We start from the raw sequence: 25,649 nt of genomic DNA on the forward strand, positions 1-25,649 counted from the left end.
ACAGGTTTTCTGTATGTTAGTTTGTCACTTCTTCCATTTTCTTTCTTTCTGACTCTGGAGCTTCAGAAATATAAATAAAGGAAACACACTTCTGAAGAACTGGAAACTTGGTTTATATTTTAGCAAGCAGATTTGAAAATATTCTTAAGAAAGCACATGGTTGTGGTCTAAGAAGGATGTGGGCCATCAAAGGACAACTTTCAAATATTCTGGGGGATGTTTCTGACTCACGATGTCTGTATAATGTAAGCTATTGAAAAGATGGATTTCACGAATGATTCTGGGAAACTAGTGAGCAATGTTCCTAAAATTGATAGTTTGTGTGGATGTGGGAGAAAGTAGAGTCCTTATTCACTGCTGGTGGGAGTGTGAACTGGTTCAGCCACTATGGACATCAGTGTGGAGGCTTCTCAGAAAACTAAAAGATCCAGCTATAGCACTCCTCAGCTCTCTCTCTATACATGTACCCAAGAACTCAATACACTATCGTAGAGACTCTTTTATATCTATGTCTATTGCTGCTCTGCTCACAATAGAAAGGCAGTTGGATCAGTTTAGATGTTCACCACAGCTGTGGTGTGTGTGAGAACACAGAAATATATCCTGGAATTTTACTCAACCATAAGAAAAATGAACTAAAATTTGTTGGAAAATGGGTGGATCTTGGAATTGTTACATTAAGTGAGGTAACTCAGGCTCAGAAAGACAAATACAGTATGTTCCCTCTCAAATACACATTCTAATTTCTAACAAATTATCTCTGTGTGTATGTCTGTGTGCATGTGTGTGGGTGAGTGTGTGTCCATGTAAATATGTGTGTGTGTTTGCACAGGCGTGTGAGTGTGCATGAGTTGGGTGTAGGTCAGGAGGGTAGGAACCATGAGATTTTTGAAGAAGGGAAATAGGGAAGAGATGTGTCTCGTGGTATCTTTGGTCAAAAAGCAAGATCAGCTAATTGCTACTCAACTTCTCTGAGCTAGCAGGTTTTCACCCCAGCCTTTGACTCCTGAGTCTTATTGATAAATAGAATGATAGAGATAAGCCTAAAGTTATTAAAAAATAAGAAAATTTAAAAGAAAGCTTTGATGTTAAAATCTTTTAGAAACATTTGTTTCTCTTCTCTCTTCTTTTTCCACTATCTGGGTTCAAGGGATTGAACTCAGGTATTCAGGCTTGGCAATAGTACCTTTACCCTCAAAGCCATCTCAATGCCCCGATGTTAAAATCTTAATAGTTAATTCATTTAACAGACAGCTACTGTTATAAAACTGATGACCAAGTAGGAGGCCACCTCTCTATTCCCGGAGTTTACCCTTTAGCGGGGAATAAAGTCAATAAGGAAGTTCCAAACAATTTGGTGATTTGAGACAGAGCCAGAGGGCTAAAACACTCTTAAAAACCTCCTGCAGTGACATTAATAAATATGGAATGTTAACTGGACCCGGGACACAGTGAGCATATTAGCACACAGGACATTACTATTGAACACTTTTCATGTTAGGTAATTCCTACCTGCTTAACTATTTATTAGGTATTTAAGAAATTTTAAGGGAGATTTGGGACTGTCCATTAATTTATTACATTTTGTTCACTAAGGAATTGTTCCCTTACAGAATATTGAGCTTTTTTTTCTTGTTCATATGAAGATGAAAAATTACAGTGATTATTCTTAAGATGCCTTTCAGTTTTTAAAAGTCTGTGAATGTTGTCAAATACAAGACATAGGTATTTGCCAGTTAGGTTAATACAAGTTTACTTAGTTATTACATTAAAAACAAATATTAGATTTCCTTTTATCATTAAATTCTTGCTTCTCTTTTAGTAGAAGTTTGTACTTTCAATGTTACTGGAAGCCCACGAGAGACAGCCACTCAGACAGTTTATAGCCAACTGAAAGTCTTATTCCAGTTGGCTGGGACTACACTCAGGTATTCAGGGCTTCCGTGTAGCTCTGAGTGTCCAGGGCACAGGGTTTCTACTTGAAACCCTGTCGTCACATCTCAGATCACTCGGCAGCTGCACGGGGTGCATAGGGGCAGACAGCTAAATAAGAAAGCAATTTGACAGAAGCGAGGATAAGCAGTTAGCTGAAGGTGGGTTCTTCATGAGGAGGTTAACAGAAACCAAGCTAGAACATCCTGACCTCGGCTTTCTAGAATAAAGTGTGTGATTTTCCATCAAGGAGATAAAATTCTAGTTAAACCTGAAATGGCCTCTGCAAGAATCCAGGATGGAGGGGCATTTGCGCTGTCTTACCCTGTCATACAGAAGGAAGAGATTTCCATAGACGAGAAAGAAAAGTCTGATGCAACTCTCTTAATCACTAACTCTACAGTTGGAGAGCTGCTCAACCAAACATTAGGAATGGGTAGTGTGTGTGTGTGTGTGTGTGTGTGTGTGTGTCTACGCATGTGGAGGCCCGAGGTTGACATCAACCATCTTCCTCAATGAACCTGGTATAGATAACAAATATGTCACATTTTTTACTATTTATGTGGTCCTAGATTAATTCTGGCAATATTAAAATACATTTTTTTGTGTGCCTTTTATGTATTTTAAGGGGTTTTACTGAATAATCGGTCTGTTTTAATCTCATAATCTTCAAATGTCCCTTGAGTGATCTCCTGATGGCGTTTGCTTCCTGTGTGGTTAATTATAAAGCAATTAGTTCCTAATGAGGTTTTGCTTCCTGACTCTGTTTACCACCACAGCCTCTACATCCGCCCATTGATGCCAAAAAATGCGGAAGCATCACTTTGCTAGCCGTCCTGGTAGAGCAGTTAAGGAAATTCCCAAACAGTGAGCTGGAGACCTGCTTTCTTCGCTTTCGGTTTGGATGATATACAACAAACTGATTTCCACTACTGAGCCGGGCAATCAGAAAATGGAACCTTCCTGACTCAAGTTTCATTGGAAAGGTTTTTATTGTTTGGGAGAAGGATCTTGTTCTGTAGCTCAGTCTAGCCTGAAACTCATCATGTAGCCCAGGCTGTCTCCAGTTCATGGCAGTTCTGCTTCGACCTCCTGAGTGCTGCTGTTACAGGAGTCATCATTCTCAGGTTAGTACAGTTTTCACTGAAGCGGGAGTGGAGGCGACGCTCTGAGAATTTCTCAACACAGAACTGGAGAACGACCTAGAATCACCATCCAACTGTACAGCAAGCAACGGCAGCATCATTGCTTGCAGGAAAAGTATACTAGGGTACCTTTGTTTTCTAATCAGGTTGCCATGGAAAAGGGAACACCAATACAGGCTGAGGACCTATTGTGTGTCAAGCACCATATAAGACTTTCATTTTCATATCTCATTTTATTTAATGTTCAGGGCAAAACTATAGCTGCATATATTTTTTTTTCAGTACAAAATAATTAGAAATTAGGGAGTTAAGGTTTAGGGAATTTTAATAACATGTTCAAGGTCATATATTCATTAAATTGAAGGCCTTGGATTTGAAATGCTTCAAGTAAAAATCCACATAATTGCCACTTCAGCACAAGTTTCATGCTTATTTTTCTGCCCTTTAGAGTCTCCCTCCCTGGTTTATGGGATCAGCCTAGTCACCTTGATGCATTTTACAAGGCAAATGGGCTCGTGAACTACTAATTGCAGAGTGTGAAGAACCCGTCATTACTGAAAGAAAAGTCGTGGCTTTACAGTGATGGGTTCAGATAGTTTTCTTAAGAGACTCTGGATAGCTTGCGAGGCTCTCTGTGATCTCTCTTTGATAGCAGAGCCACAAGGAGCAAACAAACTTTGTAAACATCCATATCCACAGTAACTCCATTCTAATCATTAGCCTTTAGATTAACAGTTGTAAGGGCTAGGCTGCTGTAAGTTAAATATAGCTTCCCTCCCTCCCTCCCTCCCTCCCTCACTCACTCCCTCCCTCCATCACTCCCAAAAATCAATCAATCAATCTCTTCCTTCTATCTACTATTCCTTCCCTCTTTTTATTTTTCTAAGACAGAATCTTGCTATATATCTCTCACTGCCCTCAAACTTGCATCAATCCCCTTGCCTCCATCTCCCAAATGCTAGCCTTCTGTCTTACTAAATTTCTTTCCATAAGAATTCATGAGATGCAGATTAGCATGCTGCTAACACTTTGGAATAATCCTGGGTTTATAGCCCTACGTCAGAAGAGGAGGTCTGTGGTTACAAAGTAAAGGAAAAAGTATACATAAAAGTAATATATGTAATTGGGCTATAAATTTGCAATGTATAATATAAAATACATCTATATATACGCAGATCAAAAGGCTGAGATAAAAATGTCCGAATGCCATTGACATCTGTAGGTAAAGAGACTCAGAACCATCTCACTCCATTTTAAGAATATTTTTCTTCATTTTCTAAATGTTTGAAAAAAATAAAAATATGTAGTCACACCCCAACTCCCATCCAAGGCCAGTCTGAGAGACAGGTGATGCATTCCACCCATATTTTAAAGATGTGTTCTTCTGAGAGGGCTCTGATAGGGTGGGAGGGCGCACATAGCCTCAAACGGAAACAATTTTGTTTGTGAGGGAATTCAGCTTCAAAATGGAAGTGAGGCGTTTGTCTCTCTCTGATGCCATGGCAACCAGAGGGAACGCACAAAGCCCAACAAGGGCGTGAAATGCGCCTCAAGAGTGGGTAAGGAGGCGACCTTGCACTTCTATTTCCTCGCATTTCCGCTAGAACAGAAGGCTGCATTGTATGTTCACCGCCGACGTCATCCCTTTCTAGTCAGAGGGCTGCCATAAGAAGGAACAAGCAGTAGCAATAACCTTCTCTGTATGGAGTTGTGCCCGATCCCCAAGTGTGTCCTTTTTCTGCGCAGGTTCTCTCCTTGACATCCTCACCTTGCGTAGGTGTTGTAGTGAAGTGTCTGGGTTTACTATATACTTCTCTGTCAGGACATCTCTTGACTGGTTGGATGACCGGAACTAACAAACAAAACCTCAAAACCTTCCCACCGTGTAGAGCTTGATAATGAAGCTCCTGTCAATTGTAGTCTAATGGAAAAGAATAGTAGATGATATCAGTTAAACTCTGTAACTACTGGGAACTTGGCTTGCAGTTCCTTACAAGGTTGGCATTGCATAGAATACTTTCCATATTTACCTAGGTTGTCCTGTTTGACCATCGCTGCAGGTATACTGAAGATTTAGGCCTGTATAGGTAATGAACAGCCCCAGATGGGTCGAGGAGGTTTTCTCTCCTCCATCCCTCAGCTGCCTGGCTGGGTTCAGGGGCCGCTGGCCATAAGAGCACCTTCTGAAGTTTCTGTGTGATGCTGCACATTGCTAAGACTGAGTGCTGAGAGTGAGTGTCCAGGAGGGAAACACACAATTCTGCAGGGCTGAGCAATTTGGTCATGATGGTGTCTGGTGCTTTCCAATCCGGTGACAATTGTAACGGACTGATTACAATTGTCTTTGGTTAAATTTATTCAGTTTAATTCAAGGTTTTAAGGAGAGTATTGACAGACTGGATATATAGTTACAGAGCCCCTAACAAACCAAGTTCTTGTTGCTAAGAGAGAAGCAGCAAATAGGAAGAAATTATGTAAGAGAATAAAGAAGAGAGTAGCCTGGAATGGAAATAATTCTGCTTACTAGAGTGATCTGGGAATGGGCTGTCCTTCTATAAGATACGCATACACATTGTGTGTATGGTTTGGTAGTTCCTCAATAAATGTTAGTAAGGTATGATAATAAATGTTATAAAATAAATGTTAGATTATATATGTATCTATCTATTTTCTTTCTTTCTTTCTTTCTTTCTTTCTTTCTTTCTTTCTTTCTTTCTTTCCTTCCTTCCTTCCTTCCTTCCTTCCTTCTTTCTTTCTTTCCTTCCTTCCTTCCTTCCTTCCTTCTTTCTTTCTTTCTTTCTTCTATTGTCTGTCCATCTATGCTTTGTCTATCTATCATCTCTTTTTATACACTTTCATTGGTTTTTAAGTTTTTATTTCTATATCAGTTTTGGCTGACTGGTACTCCATCAGCATTCTTGACATGCTGAGTACATAATATTTGTTGAGTAGACAAATGAAGGAAGGAAAGCTTGCAGTGATATCTGGTATTTAATTCTGAGGTAATGTTAGTATTCTTTGGTTCAAAAGAATTAAAAATATTCATATACCATTGCTACAAAAATTTCCACTATAATAAAAATAGTGGTGTTGGTCAATAATTTAATATTAAATCAACCATTGTAGCTGTTCTTTTTCATCCTTTTTCTTTTCCCTTCTTGATAGATTTTCTTATAGATAGTTCTAAAAAAGTAGGGAAATCTTACTTTTTAAGCTGGTTGCTTGAAAACTAATTTTATTTGAATGTTTAACTATTTGAAGCCCTCATTGATGAACTTTTTGTAGTGGAGATGTATTCTGTTCTGAAACCCATGTGTGCAAAAAGGACATTTAACTTTATTTTCCTGTCTAAGGATAGAATTTTAGACATGTCTACCAGGAGTGGACAGCATAACTTCACTAGTTAGATCCTCCCTTCTTCTAATTTCTAATTAGAAGAATTCTTATTAGAGTCCAACTATGGGTGATCTTTTGGAGGTAAGAGGTCAAACGCAATAGTTACTTAGAATCGTGCCACAAACCAGGGACCGAGCCTTCAGGACAGAATCTGGGGTGGGGTGGGCATTTCAGATCAGAATGCTAACAGCACCTAAGACTGAACAAGAGACACAGCAGGCATGTGTTCCCTGTTTGCTTTTCTGCCACTGGACAGTTTCCTTTTATACTTTTCCTGGTCCCCAGTATGAAGCAGGGATGATTGGAAAGCAGGGCGAGGGCACCTTGCTGAATTCCCATGATGCTTTAGTGTGAGAGAGCATGACCAGCTGCTTGTTAGCTCCAGAAGTTTGGGAGCTTCTGATTCAGAGCAGCAGCTGCTTTTGTACAGGGAGAAGGAAATGGGAAGTATTTTTCTTTTTATTTGACATGACAATGAAAGAAAATATCTCTCCAGAAACAGAAAAGAACAAGTGAGCAGGTGAATTAACAGAGAAAAGATGATCAAAAGACCAGGTATCCCATACAGCTAAAGAGATGTGGTTCCATATTTTAAGACATGAAAACTGTACTTTGTCTTCTGTGTGTGTGTGTGGTCTTTCTCTTGCCTTTCCAAATGTAACTGGATGTTATGATCATAAAACTTATTGTACTGAAGACCAGAAATTAAAGGACTCAGTCTAAGTTAGAAACCATTTTATTGGATTGAAGTTACTGCCATTTAAAAATTCTCAGCGCTCTAACATTCTAATTTTAACATGAGTCATCTGCAGGATTTCAGGATTTCACTCTGTTGTATAAATGACAGTGTGACCAGGCCTCCCCTTAAGCTCTTCAGTCCATGATGCAAGATGTCTTTCTCTGCTTTACATCATCTAGTAGTACTGAAACACTGAAGACTAAGAAGCTGGTAGTATAGCTGACTCTCTCAAGGACCAAGACCACAGACTTCATTTCAGTCTTCTTACTGAGTCCGGGTAGGCATTAATCTCTAACACATATTCTATTTCAGAGTCTAAATTGCTGTTTTGCCAGCATGGAAATAGAGAAGCAGTCAGGAAGTTGTTTCACGAGCTTAGGAGCTGGTGGCGTGGCTCAAGGATGAGGTTTCCTTTGAGGAACAGTTGTTAGCTGGTTTGAGGCCTCAGAGCAATGCTTCAGGGCAAGAGATTTAGAGCCAACAGATGCAACATTTATTTATTATGCCAGTGTTAAATATTTGATGGTTAAATATTGTGGTGGCCCAAAAATGTGAGCTATTCCACCTTGTCTGAAGGTCAGAGAGTTTGAGGTTGCTCAAAGTTGTTAACAATAAGTGTGGCTACACACCCTGAACTAGGGTGTGGTTACTTGGCGGTTTGAACACTAAGACGTCCCGTAGAGGTGTATCCTTTCCACCCTGACCAAAGGCCAGAGAATTCAAGCATACTTCTGCTCATTCTTTTGAAATAGGTTTGACCTAGGGAGTGTCTGTCCTCAGGATACTTGGTCTAGGCTGGGTTCACTGCCTAAACAACAGAATGCTTTTTGCATGAATTAATGGCTCGATGTCTCAAAGTATTGAAGCAAGTAACTCTTCTAGTTGTGCTTTGTATCATGTTAAAGCAGTCTTTGCATTTTTCTCCTGCTATATTGGGTATATATGGAAAATTAAATGTGGACAATTTCAGTATTCACTGGAACTCCCTCCCGGTAGTATTCTATGTTTCTGTTTTATTATTTTCACTCACATCTTTGTTCTCTTCACTTATTTTTCTAATCCCCCTGCCCCTACCCTGGTAAGTGGTATATTTGTCGAAGCTAGTCTTTAACATCAAACACTATTTCATTTCATCATTTTGATAGTTCTGGAAACTTTTACTATTATCTTTACTGGGAAATATATTTATGCTCAGAGAGGTTAAAAACTCACTAAGAGTTGCATAATAGAAATTCAAAGCAGGTGGGCATGGTGGCACATACTGCCATCCCAGCTCTTAGAGGCTAAGATGGGAAGATTTGGGGTTTAGGCTAAGCTGGTCACATACTAAGACTTTGTCTCAAAACACCAAAAGTAATGAATGAGAGATGGCTCAGACATTAAAGTTTTTATTTCAAAGCCTGAGCAGAATTTCTCAACACAAGCTCCATTGACTTTGGGGCCACATTTTCCTTTGCCGTGTGAGGTTGTCTTCTGTATGTAAACTGTTCAGCAAGATCCCAGGGCTAATGACACCAATACCTCTACCTCTGTTAGTCAAGCCAACAAAACTGTCCACATATATTACAATCGTTCCCTGTTTAGTAAAGATCTTTTCTAGTAATAAAACAATGTTCTTCTCCTCCTTTCTCTTATTCTTTTTTCTCTTCTCTTCTTCCTTCTCCTCTTCTTCTTTCTTCATCTTCATCATCATCTTCTTCATTATCATCATCATCAGTGGTAAGGCTTAATTTAAGGCCTTAGCTTTAAATTAAATTGTTTCTGAGACAAATATTCTACTATGGAGCAATATCTCCATCCCAAGTATGAATTTAATTTATGCATTTAGAAATTTAGTGTGCATAGTAATTCTCTCCTTCTCTCTGCTTTCTGGAAGCCACCGACTCCTTGACTTCTGCTCAATGCTCAGCCCCACATATTAAATAAGTGGCTAAGAATCTTGCCCCATGTTGATATTAAGGATACAGAACCTGGTATCCTGTGGCTACAACTTAATCAAAAGTCTGGGTGTGTTTTCTTTAATCTCAAGGCCACTCAACTTCCTGAGTCCATTAAGTTGTCAACTTCCAAGTGGTAGCTTTTCTTTACTTAGTTTTAAAACCTTGTTTCATACAATGAAACTTTTCCTGTTTCCCACCTTCTCCATTGTTGCAAAAGAATTGAACTCACTGTTTGCATTTATTCTCGTATTGGGAAGGCTCTCCATTTCACAGTGTTGGTGCTGTTCCACAGGGGTGCTTAGTTTGTAAGCATGGCTCTCTCTCTCTCTCTCTCTCTCTCTCTCTCTCTCTCTCTCTCTCTCTCTCTCTCACCACACTTGGATATTTTTGTGGTTTTGGTTTTCTTTCTATATTTTATGAACCGAAAGCATGTGGCCCAAACAAATGTTTAAGATGATAGCAGTGGAGTGCTCTACGAGGTTAAAATTCTTAAATGTATTTTAGTAAATCTGAGATTGAGACTTGCCTTTAAGTTATGGAGTTATTTTGCAATGAAGAATAACAGCTCTGCCCTGAGAGAAGCTCCAGTCTTGAGCTGAGGTCTCAGCATGAGGCAGTTGCTTGCTACAATACCGTTAAGGCGAGATGACAGTGCCCAGAGAGACATCTGGGAGGTGGAGGCTCTCCGTCTACATAGAGGGATACCATATATATATATATATATATATATATATATATNAGTACTTCTAAAATTTGTAATATTTTGGTGCATAGCATGATCATGATATTCCATCATCCAGACTGGAAAAGCAGGCAGACAAAGGTGAGCACAGAAGAACCCGGACATCCCAACAGAAGCTGGTCTGTCTGGTCCCGTCATCTACAGAGGAATCACTTTCTAACAGACACTTACTGTTATTCTTGTTTTGTTAGGCAAGACATTCTCCAGTGTTTGTAGTGCCCCATTTCACTTGTGTATTGAAAGGACCCAGGAACCATAGTGTGTCTTTGTGACCTTCAGAACCCAGCATTGCTCACGAGCAGCAGTGTTATTGTAGACCCGTCCATCGCCAAGATAAACATCCTCTCTTCATGAGTCTATATTTTCCCAGCTTTATAGGGCTCCAAGACCCACATCCTAAGGCATTTTTGAATAGAAGAGAACTGCTTCCCTTTACCTGGGTTTGCAGGGGGAGGCAGGCACAGTGCTTTTCTCCAGCAAGTTGCGAGCTTGGTACACATTCCTGCCCCTCCTGCCTAATGTGTTACCCAATGCTCTCAAATGCCTGATTGTCAACACACAGCTTCAGTGGATTGTGACTTTATGGTAATGCCATGCACCTTGAGAAAATATGGTCCTCTATTCCTGTAAAGAGACCTTAATTAAGCATTTAAATAAATTAAATATTTGGTAAATGATGCAACGTACTAAATTCTCCTGACCTTGTTCAAAGACTTGTAAAGAACATAATGCAATTTATTTTGTTCTAAAGTCTTATCTGTTCCCTTGGAACACTTCTTGCCACACCTTTAAAATCTCTTGCCTTCCATTATAGTTATCTACACTTTAGGTATCTTGTTTATTGGATGGTAAATTCTTTGTGAATTCCTATCTTGTTTATCTTCTTGTTCAACTTTAACCTGGTTTAGTCATAGGTAGGAAGACAGGCTTTTAATACTGTCCATAAGAAAAGAAGAAGAGGGTGGTGTGTGGTGGTACATGCCTGTAATTCCAGTGCTTGGGAAGTGGAGGCAGGAAGATCAAGAGTTAGAGGCCAGCCTGAACTACAGGAGATTTTGTCTCGAAGAGGAGGGCGGGTGGTGGAAAGATAGTTCAGCAGTTGAGAACACTGGCTGCTCTTCCAGAGGATTCAGCTTTGGTCCCCTGGACTCACTATCAACTCACAGCTCTCTGCAGTACTAGTCCCAAGGGATCCAGTGCTCTCTTCTGGACTGCATGATACTGCAAATATGTAATACACAGACATATGTGCAGACAGAATATTCATATTCTCTCTCTCTCTCTCTCTCTCTCTCTCTCTCTCTCTCTCTCACACACACACACACACACACACGAGAGAGAGAGAGGATTATACATGAAAGAGAAACTAACCATTTTATCATTTGCCTATCCTAAAATGTCCCATGTTTACATTGTATTCCCTATTCCCACCTCTCTCTCTCTCTCTCTCTCTCTCTCTCTCTCTCTCTCTCTCTCTCTCTCTCTCTCTCCTTATGGTATGAATTTCTCATAAGGAATTCTATCAGTTGAAATCTAGCCAGGAAATCAGAGCTAGTGTGAGTGTTACAGAATCACGGTTCTATTATAGGGAGCAGACATTTAAAAACTAAGGGAGTAGTTGGATTCATGACTGTCCCAAAGGGAAGGAAGCTGGGGCATGGGATGAGTCACTAACTGACTTAAAGTTCCCTTAAAGTATTTGCACAGGTGATATCAGCGTTCGGAGGGAAAATCTGAGAAGCTATGTATGTTCAGTCACTCACATGGAATGAAGACAGAAACTCATGTAAATATCTACAGAAATCTTCTGTATTCGTGTAGCTATGTTGTCTTGTGGGTCAACAAACAAACAAACATTTTTAAATAAACAGAAGCCACATGGATCAGCAGTTAGGAAGACAGACCGGACACAGTGGAAGGCCAAGCGACCCTGGAACCTGGTGGTCAGTTTTGGATCTTGCCTTCACTGTATCTCAGGACAATGACATACAAAGAATAATGCCAGAGACTTCATTCCCACCCACCAAGCCTTATGAAATTTTCTTTTTAAGCAAACCTTAATCTAGACTATATGGAGAAGATCTTTCTGGAAACTTTTACTCCTAACTTTTTGATGTTAATAATACAATGGTCTAGCATAGTAATACTGTAGTCATACTGCCCATAGAGACAGCCTACTGAAACCATATTCAGAATTTAGGAGGGAGCTAAAAAAAGAAATCCAGTTTCTAACACAGTGGCTCACTGGCATTCAGCTACGCTTATCATGTTTACTCCCCAAGCTCTGTAGTAGTTTGAGGAATGCCTCCCATAGACTTGTGTATTTGAATTCTTGGTCTCAGGAACATTTTTGGGGACACCTCAGTGGTCCAGCCATGTTGGAGGAAGTACCCCCAATGTGGACTTTGTGATTAAAAGCCTCACATTGTTTCCAGGTTTCTCTTTTTGCTTTGTGTTTTCACTAAAGGATGTAAGCTTCCAGCATCCTGTTCCTGCTGCCTGTCTCCTGCTCAGTGCCATGCTTCCCACTGAGACGGACCCTTATCCCTCTGGAACCATAAGCCCAAAAGAAGTAAGATCTTAGGATGCATAAAATAAGATCTTTCTTTGGGAGCATCTTGGGATGCTTGCCTACGGAGCACAGCTACCACTGGGGGGGGGGGGGACGTGGGTCAAGTGAAGAGGCAACATGCAGGTGTGCTGGTTCTTGGTCTTTGAACTTCTGAGCAGAGGCTCATCCACCTTTAACAGAGACGAGCCATCTCAGTTGTACCCAGTTCCTTACCCACAGAACTGCTCAGTGGTAATAGATCAGTAACGCGTTAAGTTACAAGTTTGGGTGGTGAATTAAGAATACCAGTAGATAACTAGGCCAGATGACTCTGAAAAGTGCCATCTGCTCTTGTGATAATCCACCTTCATTTTGCTTTTCTTTTATGGTTCTGTCTTCCTGACCTCCCTGCAAGAAGATTAAGTAAGAGCTTTATAGCTATTATAATTCATTTGAACCAGTGTTTCTCTGTTGGTATATTTTCTACCTTGCGCTAGCTGGTCTTATGTCAATTTGACACAAGCTTGAGTCATTTGGGAAGAGGGGACCACAGTTGAGAAAATACCATCATGGATTGGCCTGAGAACAAGCATATGGGACATTTTCTTGATTGGTGATTGGTGTGAGAGGGCCCAGTTCCCTATGGACAGTGCCACTCTGGGGCTGGTGGTCCTGGGTGCTGTAAGAAGGCAGGTTGCGCAAGCTATGGAGAGCAAGCCAATAGGAAACCTCCTCCATGGCTTCTACTTCCTGCCTTCTGGTTCCTGTCTTGCTTGAGTTTCTTCCCTGACTTCTCTCAGTGATGGGTCGTTACCTGGACCTGGATATCTAAGCTGAAACAAACCCTCTTCTCCCCAAGTTGCTTTAGTCATGATATTTATCAAGACAGTAGAAACTCCCAGAAATTGACTCCATATTTATTGCTGTGACAGACTGACCTTGTTTTTTGGGTAGGACTGGGGAAGAACTTTGAATCTTTGGAATAGAGAAATCATTGAGTATTCAGAGCTCAGGTAGTTGCTTGCCACAAAACAAAGTCCATGTCTTTGTTGTTGTTTTTGTTGGCTTTTTGTTTTATTTTGTTTTGGCATTTTTTTTGGTCTTATTTGTTTTTTGATATTTTGGGTTTTGAGAGAGAGAGAGAGAGGAAGTTGGGTTGGGGGAGGGTTGGTAAGGATCTTGAGGAGTTAAGAGAGGAAAAAAAAACATGATCAAAATACAGTGCTTGAAAAAATTTTAAGTTAAAAGAGTATTTCAGAAGGAAGATTAGTCTTTCCTCTTGTTCAGTTGGCCTTCACTCTTGCTACTGGGTTGATTTGCTCCATTGTTGCTGCTGCCACCATTTTCTTCCCGGCTGTCAGAATCAACGTTTCCAAGCTTTTATCTTAGACGAAAGACCAGTGGCTCTATAGTGCCTCTATAGGAAGCTCTGGGTTCCAGGGCCAGATTAGGACTATAGAGGCACCCTGCATTGTGAACTTAGTAACTACCAGTGGTCATTGCTACATAAAAGACAGCATTTGGGTACTATTTCAAGGAATGAGTGACATCCAGATTCTTAGTATCTCAGGTGTGCCCTGGCTGTCATTATTTTATAGCTTACTTAGTAAATTCTGATACATAATTTATATGTGTGTATACATTAAGATATAATGTATGTGCACATTGATAAATAATTTATATATGTATACATATACGCATATGAAATGTATCATGTGTAGATATGTACATATATGTATGTATATACATCATCCATATGTTCATTTCTTTGGTTCTGTTCCTGTAGAGAACTATAAAACACACCTTTTGTAGCATAACTTTAGCATTTTCTTAGGCAACATACTCCTTTCAACCAAGAAGGAGGATATAGAAGGAAAAGTATATCAAAGAAACAAGCAAACAAAAGCAAGAGAAAGTAGCTTTTTCTGATACTACTTACATGGTATAGCAGGGACTCACGGTAGAATGCAGTCAATGAATATTGCTGAATAAATTAATACATTACTGTGACTTAGTATTGAAAGAAGATTTACATGGGCTCTTGATTTACATGGGCTTCACTGAGGGTCACGTTAAAACCTGTCTTGGCAGTGTGTGGCCCAGGGCTTGTGTCACACAGCGATTAGTTTGAGGGATACAGATTGGGTACAGTCACACATGGGTGGGCCTGAAGTGTTCCAGTTTGTTCTAAGGTAAGTGAGGGAATCCGTAAGCTCTAGTCAGGGATTTTACCGTTTCACATTGATTATCAACTCAACACGCTCTGGAATGATCTAGGAGACAAGCCTCTGGGAGGATAAGATGTGGGATTATCTGGATCAGGTTAGTTGAGGTGTGAAGACTCTCTCAATGTGGGTGCGACCACTTCATGAACTGGGGTCCCAGACTAAATGAAAGGAAGAAAGCTATCTGAGCATGAACATTCATGAATCTGTGTTCTTGTTTCAGAAGCCATGTGACCAGATACCCTATGTCACCATGGCTTCACCCTTGTGATGAACTATGATAGAGTAGGAACAAACTCATCTTCCTTAAGATGCTTTGGCCAGACGTTTTGTTGTAACAAGATAAGTAGCGAGGACAGGAGCTCAGGTGAGTGTGTCCCGTGCAACTGAAGGGATTTTCTTGATGGCTAATTCCCTAAAGGTAGGCCTTCAATTCTGCCGCTACTTTAGACTATAACAAGCAGTATCTTGTCCCTTTTAGGCATCCACATTCTTCACCAACATGATCCTACGGACACTGGCAAAAACTAGGCTGGTATCATCAGACAACTTTGGTGTCCTCCTTCTCTGATCTGATGTCATCCTCAGCACCACAAACAGCATAGGCTTTGCCTGGGAAACTATAATTTCTGCCTGTAGGCAACATGAACAGAGCATGAGGTCTTGGTGAAGTGGGTCAAAGTTCTGGTTCTGAAGTCTGTGAGACTTATGTTTGAACCAAGAAACGGTTGGGTACTGTGATGAAGAGAAACCTTGTAGCTACTTTAGAATTTATTTTCATTTTTTTAAATGAACCTATTGATAGTATCTGGGTTCACTGGGTAGACAGATGCTGCTTATCACATTACATTATGTCCCTGGCACATGGTAATCATCCATTAGTAACTCCTACTAATATCATTTTAAATTTAATCTTTGTCAAAAAATATTTCTGATTCAATTGTCCCTTGAAAAAATCAAAATTAATTGTGATGCATTTGATTTTCCTATTTTCTGGCTTTTTGTGCGAAGCCAAAAACTATGAATTCACCCTTTTAGTTCAATCTCTCTCATGAAGTATTACCCATATTTCCATTTGAGTCTTGTCTCTTTCTTGAAATTTCTGCCACTTATATTACAAAGACATATTCCATTATATTCTTTTTCTAATTTCTTATTCTTCCTCACATGGCTCTGGGTGTTTTCTTGATTCCTTATAAGAATTTAGTGCCTTGAAGAGCGATGTCATACTATTTCTGTAGCATCTCGAATATTCTAGACCGTGTTAAGAGAAAACTAGACTGAAAACCAATTGTACGTAGTACTTACTTGTTTCAAAGATCTTGGAAGAACCATTCCTCTGTTCAAATGGATCAAAAGGGCAGGTCATGAAAGGTCAAAAATAATCTGGGCTCTGTCCAGGGAGAGATGAACCTTTAGCCTCATTAGGACCGAAAGAGCTGGCTACATGTCACATGTGCCTAGGGACATGTGAGGAATGTATGTCCAGCATACATTCAGTATAAATAATCTGGTTGAACGAACCACATGGTCACATGTCTTCTGCTCTATTCCAAAGTCACTGGAATGCTCCTGGAGATGTGGGAAAAGGATCAAATGCCTACCAACAGGCTTCTCTCTTGACATCTCCCAGATTTCTCAGCAGGCCAATGTCAGGGTCTGGGCTGGAATAGAAGGCTGACAGACAATAGAATACAGTGCCTAAGCAGGTCTGAGAGAATGGAAAAATTGATTCATTGGAGGCCCACGCTGCCAATTCAGGGGCGGTTGGAGAAAGGGCTTTCAAAACTTACTGTGTGGAGGCTGGCAGCCATGCACAGGGTGACATGCCAAAGCTTGCATCGGAGACAGGGTGGGTTCTACCTGAATGAATCATAGCCTTCAAAAGCTATGGGACCTCCCAATTATCTGTATCTCTGCCAATCTCTCAGAATGGTTTGGACTGACACTGTTAAGGCAGAGACCAAAGGGGAAAAACCAGAGCAGTTCAGGTTCACAGTTAGTAGACTGGCTGATAGTTTGCACTTTAAAAAATAAAACATGCTAACTATCCTATGCTCAGAGAACTCTGGTTCGTTTGTTGACTTCCATGAGTGCAACTAATTATCAAAGTTAAGTGTTTAGGTTTCCAAGCCTTCATACTCACTCCCACTGAACATATGACTAGAACATGGCCGTTCAGGATCAGTTTCATAAGTCACGTATTCAATAATAGATTGCTAAGCAACTGTCTCATACAGTAACTATCCTATGGAAGGGGCTGCCTAGTTTTTCTTGATTGGGTAAAAAGCAAACCTGTTTAACCAGATGACTTCATCCTTGTCTAGTGATTGAGGGGGTATAACAGAACAAAAGACCAATAAATGCAAGAGGAGAGCTGTTCTCAAGGGGATTGGTGGTTGGGGAAGAATGGTGTTTGGGGATGGCTAGGTCATGACCTACTTGCAAAAGCGAAACTGTGATGAGCACTCACAAGGAGATCTTTAAGCTTGTGTCTGAAGTAGATGATGGGAAAGAAAACAAGTTCATTGATGTGAAAACATTGAGGTTATTGGCTCTCAGCTGAGGGAAAAAATAGAGCCATTGTGATTTGGAAGCAGTAAATACAGTGAGTCTATTCTGTCTGGCTCAGTGAAATCTACTTTTCGTAGTATTTTATTGAGGTATTCCAATTTTATAGTAATTATATAAAAAAAGATAGAAAGGCCCTACACTTTATTTTGTGGAGATTGGAAGCCATTTCCTCTCTCCTCAGTTCTGTAAACTATAGGAAGAGATGCCGGACTCCCAGCTGCCAGAGGGGTGGGTCAGTCTTTGTGACTCCATCCAGTGAGAAGGGAGAGCAATTTGTGATGGTTGGGTAGATTCCTGTTCTTCCCAATGCTTTCGATTTCCCATGCCTTGCTAATGTCAGATCTGTCAGTGATTAGAGGACACCTGAACACTCTCTGTGAAGAAAATCTTACCCTTTGACTTGTCGTATGTAGAGAGTGGTATAGACACAGGCACATGGGAGAAAAACCCTTTGGTGTGAGCAAAAGATGGGTAATTTCCAGACTATTGTGAAGTTATTTTTACTTAATTCATTTCTTATAGGACTAGGCACACTTACCCTACTTCCTAACAGTAGAGTGGCAGAGAAGTTCAGCATGCTGGTGGTTGAGAAATGACTTTTCAGAACTAAAGAAAATTGTGCAGTTGTTCTAAGATACTAAGGCATGAATATTTGTGTAGATAAATTTTTCTGAATAAAAAATTTACAAATTGGGAATAAAGACTGAAGTGAAATTTTATGTACATTCTGCTAGGAAGATGAATCAACTCACCTAATCGTTTTTTGGCAAATGACTGAAGATGCATAGAACCATGAATGGAAAGTGCTTAGCTTACTAGATATGGGAGAAACCAGAACAAAGTAAGGACATAGCAGCAGTAGTAGGAATGAACACAGGATTTTTGTAATTCAGGAATACGGAAGGACTTTCTAAATCTGACATATAGTGCCAAAAACCAGGGATAAATTTAGTGTTGCTATATGTGTATGAAAATGTCAATTATGTGCAACCCTCCCCAAACAAAACAAAATAAAACAAAGCCTTAAAATCCACCATAAACTTGATGGTTAAGAAAGTGTGGGGGTTGTAATGAAACCCATAGGTCCCCCATAGGCTTGGGTATTTAACTATTTCATTCCCTAATTGGTGGCACTGTTTGGGGGAGGTTTTGGAGGTCAGCCTTGTTTGAAGCAATACGTGGGCATCTCTGCAGGTGTCATACATATCAGGCAGCAAAATGAGGTGAGAATGAAAATTCTCTTCAGTTTGAGTTAGCCAGACTGCGTCAAACTTTGGCAGTCTCCTGCCAGGTGGTTTATTGACAGCATGGTTATATATAAAATTGCAAGGATCTAAGAAATACGTTAGGGAATGTCACTGCTGTGACAAAATGCCTGGTGTAAGTTAAGGCAGGAAAAACTTCCTGTGGCTCATGGTTTTAGAGGTTTCGTTCTGTGGTTATCTGGCTCTGTTGCTTTTTAACCCAAACATGAGGCAGAAGCCCATGCTTGAGAGTCAATGGTGGAGCCAGGAGAGCAGGAGAATGAGGGAGAGAAAGTCAGGGCTGAGAGGAGGGAGGCAGACAGAGAGACGTAGAGAAAGAGACACTGGAATAGATAGATCTTTCAAAGACTCACTTCCAACTATGTTGCCCTAAAAGCCCATTCAATATGACCTTAGTAATGGATTGACTTATTGAAGTTGTCACTGTTATGATTCACTCACCTCTTAATAAGACCAACCTGAAACATATGAGCCTTTTGGGAGAGACCTTCATATCTAGACTGCAACAGATATAAATGGCCAACAAGCATGCAAAATAAAGCTTGCTAATGATGAGCTAAATGGGGATTAAAAGTATTTACTATCTTACTTGTGTAAAATTTGCTAAAAGTTGTTGATAACCAGTATGTAAGGAAACTGAAGGAATGGATCTCCATCTTACACTGTGGAAAAGAATAAACAATAGTTCATATGGTACGAAGAAATATTGCAATTATTGTTTCAAAATACAAAATTCATGCAGTCTTTCCCTTTGTATCTTTGATCTTAGGGATTATCTGCAGAAGTAGGAACACACAAATCAAGATGAACGTGTGAGATTTTCCATATTGCTTTCTTTTAGTGTAACAAAAATGGAAACAATTCAAATATCTGTATTTGAGGATCGGTTTACAAATGAGAGCAAAGTCATACAATATACTTACCTTACAAATAATAAGGTAAAGAGAATTTTTTAACATGGAGAAATAGCCATAATATGCTGGTTGAAAAGAGACACAAAATAACACTTAAGTTGTAAAAGATCTTAATAGATATTCAGTTTATACACACAAGAGATTTGCACAAAATTTTCCTCAACACAGTTAGGTTTGCTTGACAATGAGATGGTGTTTTGAGAAACACATCCTTGAATGATTTGGTATGAACATCATAGAGTACTTACACAGACCTAATTTTATGGGTCAGTCACTCAGCACGGCCTCTGGATGCCATCAAGAGGCATGGTAAATACAAGATGCAGGAGGTTGTTGCTAACTTAACAAAGCATATTGTTTTAAATTATTTTAGAAAAATAAGTAGAGGGGCATTCTAAAATAATAAAATGCAACACAGCTAGTACATAAAACAGTAGCAAAGACGCCTGTCCTCACATCCTGTGTGTGATTATTCTATACGTTCATATGTTTTTATGATTGAGGTTTGCGATCACCATAAACATGGAAGTAACATCGTGCTTCTATTAAGGCAGATAAAATGATACTAGACCATGGGAAAATTTCAGATCCATTACAGTTGTATGGGACCAGCACATGACATAAGATCTGTTGTTGATAGGATGCTATGTGGGATGGAACACGGTTATGTTTATTATAAAATAACAAAGTGCAAAGAAGCAATGAAAGCCTGAGGAACATCCTTATATTTCTCATCTTGATTCAATCACTGAGATTTTGCTCCATTTACTTTGTCTGTACACACAAGTTAGCACATGCATGCCTCCCTATATACTTGATAGCACAGAATTGCCTGACTCGTGAAATTTCCGCAATCGTTTATTAAGACCCAGAGTCCACCTGACAAGTTAACTAGTGAAGGTCTTATTCCCATTAAGTACAATGTATTTTGTTTTCAGTTACACCATCTAACAAAGTTTCCCCCTTAACTCTACTAGGATCTTCATGCTTGGATGATTGTTTAAAAGATTGTATTTGTAAGATGCTTAAACATAAAATTTATTCACTTAAGTTAAATGGAGGATATCCCTGTTCTAGACTTCATGTTATAAATAGTGATGGTAACAAAATTTTGCAAATGTTTGGAGTGGTTTTGGGTGGTGCGTGCCCTAAGTTTTAAGGAATAGAAGTCTACTGGGGGGAGGGGAAAGTACCTCATCAAAGGGATGAGCTCACCTGTGGAGCAGCTTCCTCCCTCCTTCAGAGTTCAGCTGCTGCTTCTCAACCTCTCCCTCTCATCTAGCTCTCCCTTCTTGTCGAAAGGGCAAGACCATTCTCTGTGTAGATGGTTGTGGCCAGCTGTCTTTGGCAGTCTAATCATTCCTTGAGTATCTGCGGTCTATGTGTGTGAGAAGTTGGACTGAGAACTGGCTTGCAGCAAGTGATGAGGCAGGATTCCCTGCTGTCCTTCCGTGCGTGTGTCCCAAGCCTCCTCTTTCTGCTTCCTCACGCCTTCTTATTTCTTATGTCCTTCATATTCCCTTTCCATGTCTTCCTTTCATCACTGGAAGACATCCTTGAGGTTTCTTCCCATTGAAAACTTCTACTTGTCTGACTCTGCCTAGATTTGACAGTTCAATTGTGAAGTCGGATTTTTATCTTCAGAGTTGTCTACTTGATTCTCCCCTAAACAACCAAGTCCTCTTAATTTTCCCTCACCTCAAGGTGCTCCCGTGGAGTCAAAGTTTTATTTGATTCCCCACAATGGCACTTAGACTGTGACTTAATTATGTTAGATATGTGAGCCTGGATTGAGTCCCGACTTCCTGTGTTCACTCCTGAGCACACCATAATCAATTTTAGTGCTGGGTCTCTGAGATCAGGGTTGGAATGATCAGAAGGTTCATGTTCTGCTAGCTGGACATGGTGTGAGTTTATAATAGACCACAGGGAGGAGGGAACTTTCAGTTTTTGTTTCATTATCACAGGTTATTAAAGATTGGTACAGTTAAAATAGAAATTATCAGCCGGGCAGTGGTGGTGCACACCTTTAATCCTAGAACTCGGGAGGCAGAGGCAGGTGGATCCCCGTGAGTCTGAGGGCAGCCTACAAGAGCTAGTTCCAGGATAGGCTTGATAACTACAGTGAAACCCTGTCTCGAAAAACCAAAAAAAAAATCATTAAGAAAGAATAACACACTTTAAGAGGAAGGATCCAGGGAATGGTGGTTACCACCTATATTTAATTAGGGAGTTAAATAAAAAAATAGAAATTATAATTTTCCTTATTTAATTCATTATATGCTACTATTACACATATGCTATCCTGTAATATATACACTATACACACTACAATATGACACATATGCATATGTAGTATACACGCATATACTTACCTTTCTTAAAAAATTCAGAATTTATGGCAAAGTCCAGGGATTCTTGTCAATCTTATTATACTTTTGCTTCACAAACCATTAAAGGTTAGAATTTAGAGCATGCAAATGTCAGTTGAATTTCTATTCAATCATATCAAGATGAAATCAGCTAAGACATATGAGATCATTGAAAAGGAAACAGAATAATAAGATCAGGGAATGTTTTTAAGCTCTGCTCGGGAGCAAATGAACCATGGACTAAAAGAGTCAAAACTTCAAAAACACTTATGCTGCACTGGACTGAAATATCAAGGTCCAAATCAGGAGCAGAAGGAGAGAGAGCACAAGCAAGGAACTCAGGACCGCGAGGGGGGCACCCATAAACTGAGACAAGGGGGATGTTCTATCGGGAACTCACCAAGGCCAGCTAGCCTGGGTCTGAAAAAGCCTGGGTTAAAACCGGTCTCGCTGAACATAGTGGACAATGAGGACTACTGAGACCTCAAGAACAATGGCAATGGGTTTTTGATCCTACTGAACCTATTGGTTTCGTGGGAGCCTAGGCAGTTTCGTGGATGCTCACCTTACTAGACCTGGATGGAGGTGGGTGGTCCTTGGACTTCCCACAGGTCAGGGAACCCTGATTGCTCTTTGGGCTGACGAGGGAGGGGGACCTGATTGGGGGAGGGGGAGGGAAAGGGGAGGTGGCGGTGGGGAAGAGACAGAAATCTTTAATAAATAAATAAAAAAAAAACCACTTACGCTGCTGGACTCTGTCAACTCTAGAGCAGCAGGTGTGTGCCAAAGCATTTCCACTGAAACAGCAAACCAGAATTATAAGGGAGTAACGAAGATAATGCACAAAGATTCTATAAAGATTACTTTAGATGCCCTGTGGGTTGAAGCTATAGCTTGAAGGGAAGAAACAATCACTTATTCTGAATCAAAATGATGGCTTGACAGCACCTCAACGTCATGTCTGAATTTTAGCTCTGTCAGCCTTCCATGTTAGGCAGAGATTTCATGTAGTTTCCACAGTGACTGTGTCAACACCAGAGACGGATCTGTATCGGCTTCAGCAAAGTGTGCACATGCAGATTAAAGGAAAAAATTCTGCTTTCCATGCTGATAGAGGGTAGGGGAATGGGGATTAGAAATGTTAGGTAGGAGGAACAGAAATAAGAAAGAATCACAGAGACATAGGATAGTACCAGGAGGGAGTTCCAGTGAAGACTGAAATTGCCTACATTTAATTTTCCGTACACTTTTATATCCCAATACAGCAGAAGAAAAAGTCAAAGACTGCTTTAACATGATACAAAGGACAACTAGAATAGTTGCTTGCTTCAATACTTTGAGACAGCAAGCCGTTAATTTATGAGAAAAGAATTCTGTTGTTTAGGCAGTGAACCCACCCTAGACCAAGTATCCTGAAGGCAGGCAGCCACTCCCTTGGGTTAAACCTCTTAATTTAAAAGAAGGAACAGAAGAAGTATGCTCGAATTAGACTCATATTTTTGGACATTCACATTAAGTCAGACCCATGCAGGCTCCCTGATTGTTGGTTCAGTCTGTGAACCCTTATGAACCTTGCTTAGTTGATTCTGTGGATTTTCTTGTGGTGTCCTTGACCCCTCTGGCTCTTACAATCCTTTCTCTCTTCTCTTGCAGGATTCCCTGAGCTCTGCCTGAAATGATGCAGCTCCCATCAGTTACTGGGTGAAGCCTCTCTGGTAACAATTACGTTAGGCTCTGGTCCATGAATATAACATAGTACCATTAAGAATCATTTTATTGGCTTTTCTAAGTTTTTCTTTTTCTCTTTCTTTCTTTCTTTCTTTCTTTCTTTCTTTCTTTCTTTCTTTCTTTCTTTCTTTCTTTCTTTCTTTCTTCTTGCCAATTGTGTTTGGTTCTATGCTGGGTTTCTGAGATATCCTTCTTTGGGTTAAATACATTTTTTAGAAGTGATCAAAGCCTGGTATAGACACACATTTCCTCCAACAAGGCCACACCACTTCAACAAAGCCACCCTTCCTAATAGTGCCATGCCCTCTGAAATTATGGGGGCCTATTACATTCAAACTACCACATTCTACTCCCTGGCCCCCATAAGGTTGTAACAGCATCCTAATGAAAAATGCGTTCAGTTCAATTTCAAAAGTCCCCTGGTCTGTCACAGTCTCAACAATGTTGTAAAGTTTAAAATTCAGTCTCTTCTGAGATTCATACAATCTCTTAAGTGTAATCAACCAAAAAAATAAGTCAAAATCAGAAACAGATCACATACTTCCAATATATAATGGCACAGGATATACATTACTGTTTCAAAATATAGGGAAGGGAACATAGCAAGGAAATACTTGACCAAAGCAAGGCCAAAAACCAACTGGTACACTCCAAATTCTGCATCTCCATGTCTGATGTCAAAGCACTCTTCAGATCTCCAACTGTGCTCAGCTTTGTTGACTGTCATACACTTCTTTCTCTTGGGCTGGTTCTACTCTGTTAACAACGTTCCTTGGCAGGTGCCCCACAACTTTGGCATCTCCAAAATCTTGGAGGTCTCCAAGACAATCCAGGCTTCAACTTCCCAGCTTCATGAAAGGGCCTCTCTAGGCCTCTATCCCGGGACACCCCTGACACATGCCTAGCCTCAGTGGCTTTATTCCATAACTCCTTTCTTCTCTCCTTAACTCTAAATCAGGACCACATGACTGAAACTGCCAAGTTCTACTGCTTGCTGAGGCTGACATATGGTCCCATCATTTAATGACCTCTTCACCAGCTTTCTTTCCTTCACTGCCTAAGACTGGTTATCCTTGAACTTGCTCTGTGGGATGGGCTGGCCTCAACCTCCCAGACTTGCCAGCACTGCCTTCCCCGTGCTGGGATTAAAGGTGTGCACCACCACATCTGGCTCTAGAGTGTTCTTTAGTTCCTTTTCACAAATTGAAAATTTAGCTACATGGGATCTTTCCTTGAGGTCACCACTCCCTTTATTCCATTTCTTAAGCTGTTTATTTCCTTGAACATAGAATTTAGCTCCATTCCACTTTCTGGTAAGCTTTTTCTCCTCAAATATTTTTCCTTGCCTAGCTGACTCCTTTTCATTATAAATCTACATTAGAGGTACTACTAATGACCATATAACAGAGTCTCTACTAGACTGTTTTGAGATTTCTTCTGTCAGTGGAATTAATTCAAACTCTTCACTTTAGGCTTAGGCAGACTGTTTGAACACAGGCAAAAAGCAGCCATGTTTTTCACCAAAATATCACAAGAACAAATCTCTAGGCAACATACTAAAATTCTTCTCCTTTGAAGCCTTTTGAGGGAGCTCCTGACAGTTCAAATAATTTTTAGTACCTCTGCCTTTCATGCGCCTATAAGTATGGTTCATTAAACAGTGTCTAAAGTATTCCACTGCTTCCATAACCCTACATACTAAAGTCCAAATTCTTCTAAACAAAAACATGGCCAGGCCTACCACAGCAATACCCCACTTCTGGTACCAACAGGGTTTCTATTCCTGTGAGAAGATCCCAGGACCACAGTAATTCTTATTAAAAAAAAAAAAAAAACAAACTTTTAATTAGCTTGGCTTGCTTACAGTTTCAGAAATTCAGTTCATTATGATCATGATGGGGAACATGGTGACATACAGGCAGCTGTGGTGCTAGAGCTGAGACCACTGCATCTTGCAGGCAGCCTGAAGTCAACTAGTTGTCACGCCGAGGGAAACTTGAGAAAAAGAGACATTACTGACACACTTCCTCCAAACAAGGCCATACCCGCTCCAACAAAGTCACACCTCCTAATAGTGCTACTCCCTGTGAGATTATGGGGGCCAGTTACATTCAAACTAATATATA

The 25,649-nt window shown here is 40.2% G+C and overlaps 1 long non-coding RNA gene across 2 annotated transcripts in view; it reads left to right on the top strand.

The window, feature by feature from the left end:
- Positions 1-7,371: 7,371 nt before the first annotated feature.
- The window catches only part of LOC126499300 (uncharacterized), a 29,271-nt gene continuing 10,993 nt past the window's right edge, over positions 7,372-25,649 (top strand). The window contains exons 1-3 of one of the 2 annotated variants that reach the window (XR_007591075.1): positions 7,406-7,489; positions 11,591-11,680; positions 23,449-23,510. This is a non-coding gene — a long non-coding RNA (uncharacterized lncRNA). Of the gene's footprint in view, positions 7,490-11,590; positions 11,681-23,448; positions 23,511-25,649 lie in introns of both variants that reach the window. The other variant, XR_007591057.1, reaches the window with a different exon arrangement.

Source organism: Alexandromys fortis, unplaced genomic scaffold, assembly GCF_014885135.2.
Source record: "Alexandromys fortis isolate MF-2015 unplaced genomic scaffold, M_Fortis_MF-2015_v1.1 scaffold_19, whole genome shotgun sequence".
NCBI classification, from domain to species: Eukaryota; Metazoa; Chordata; class Mammalia; order Rodentia; family Cricetidae; genus Alexandromys; species Alexandromys fortis.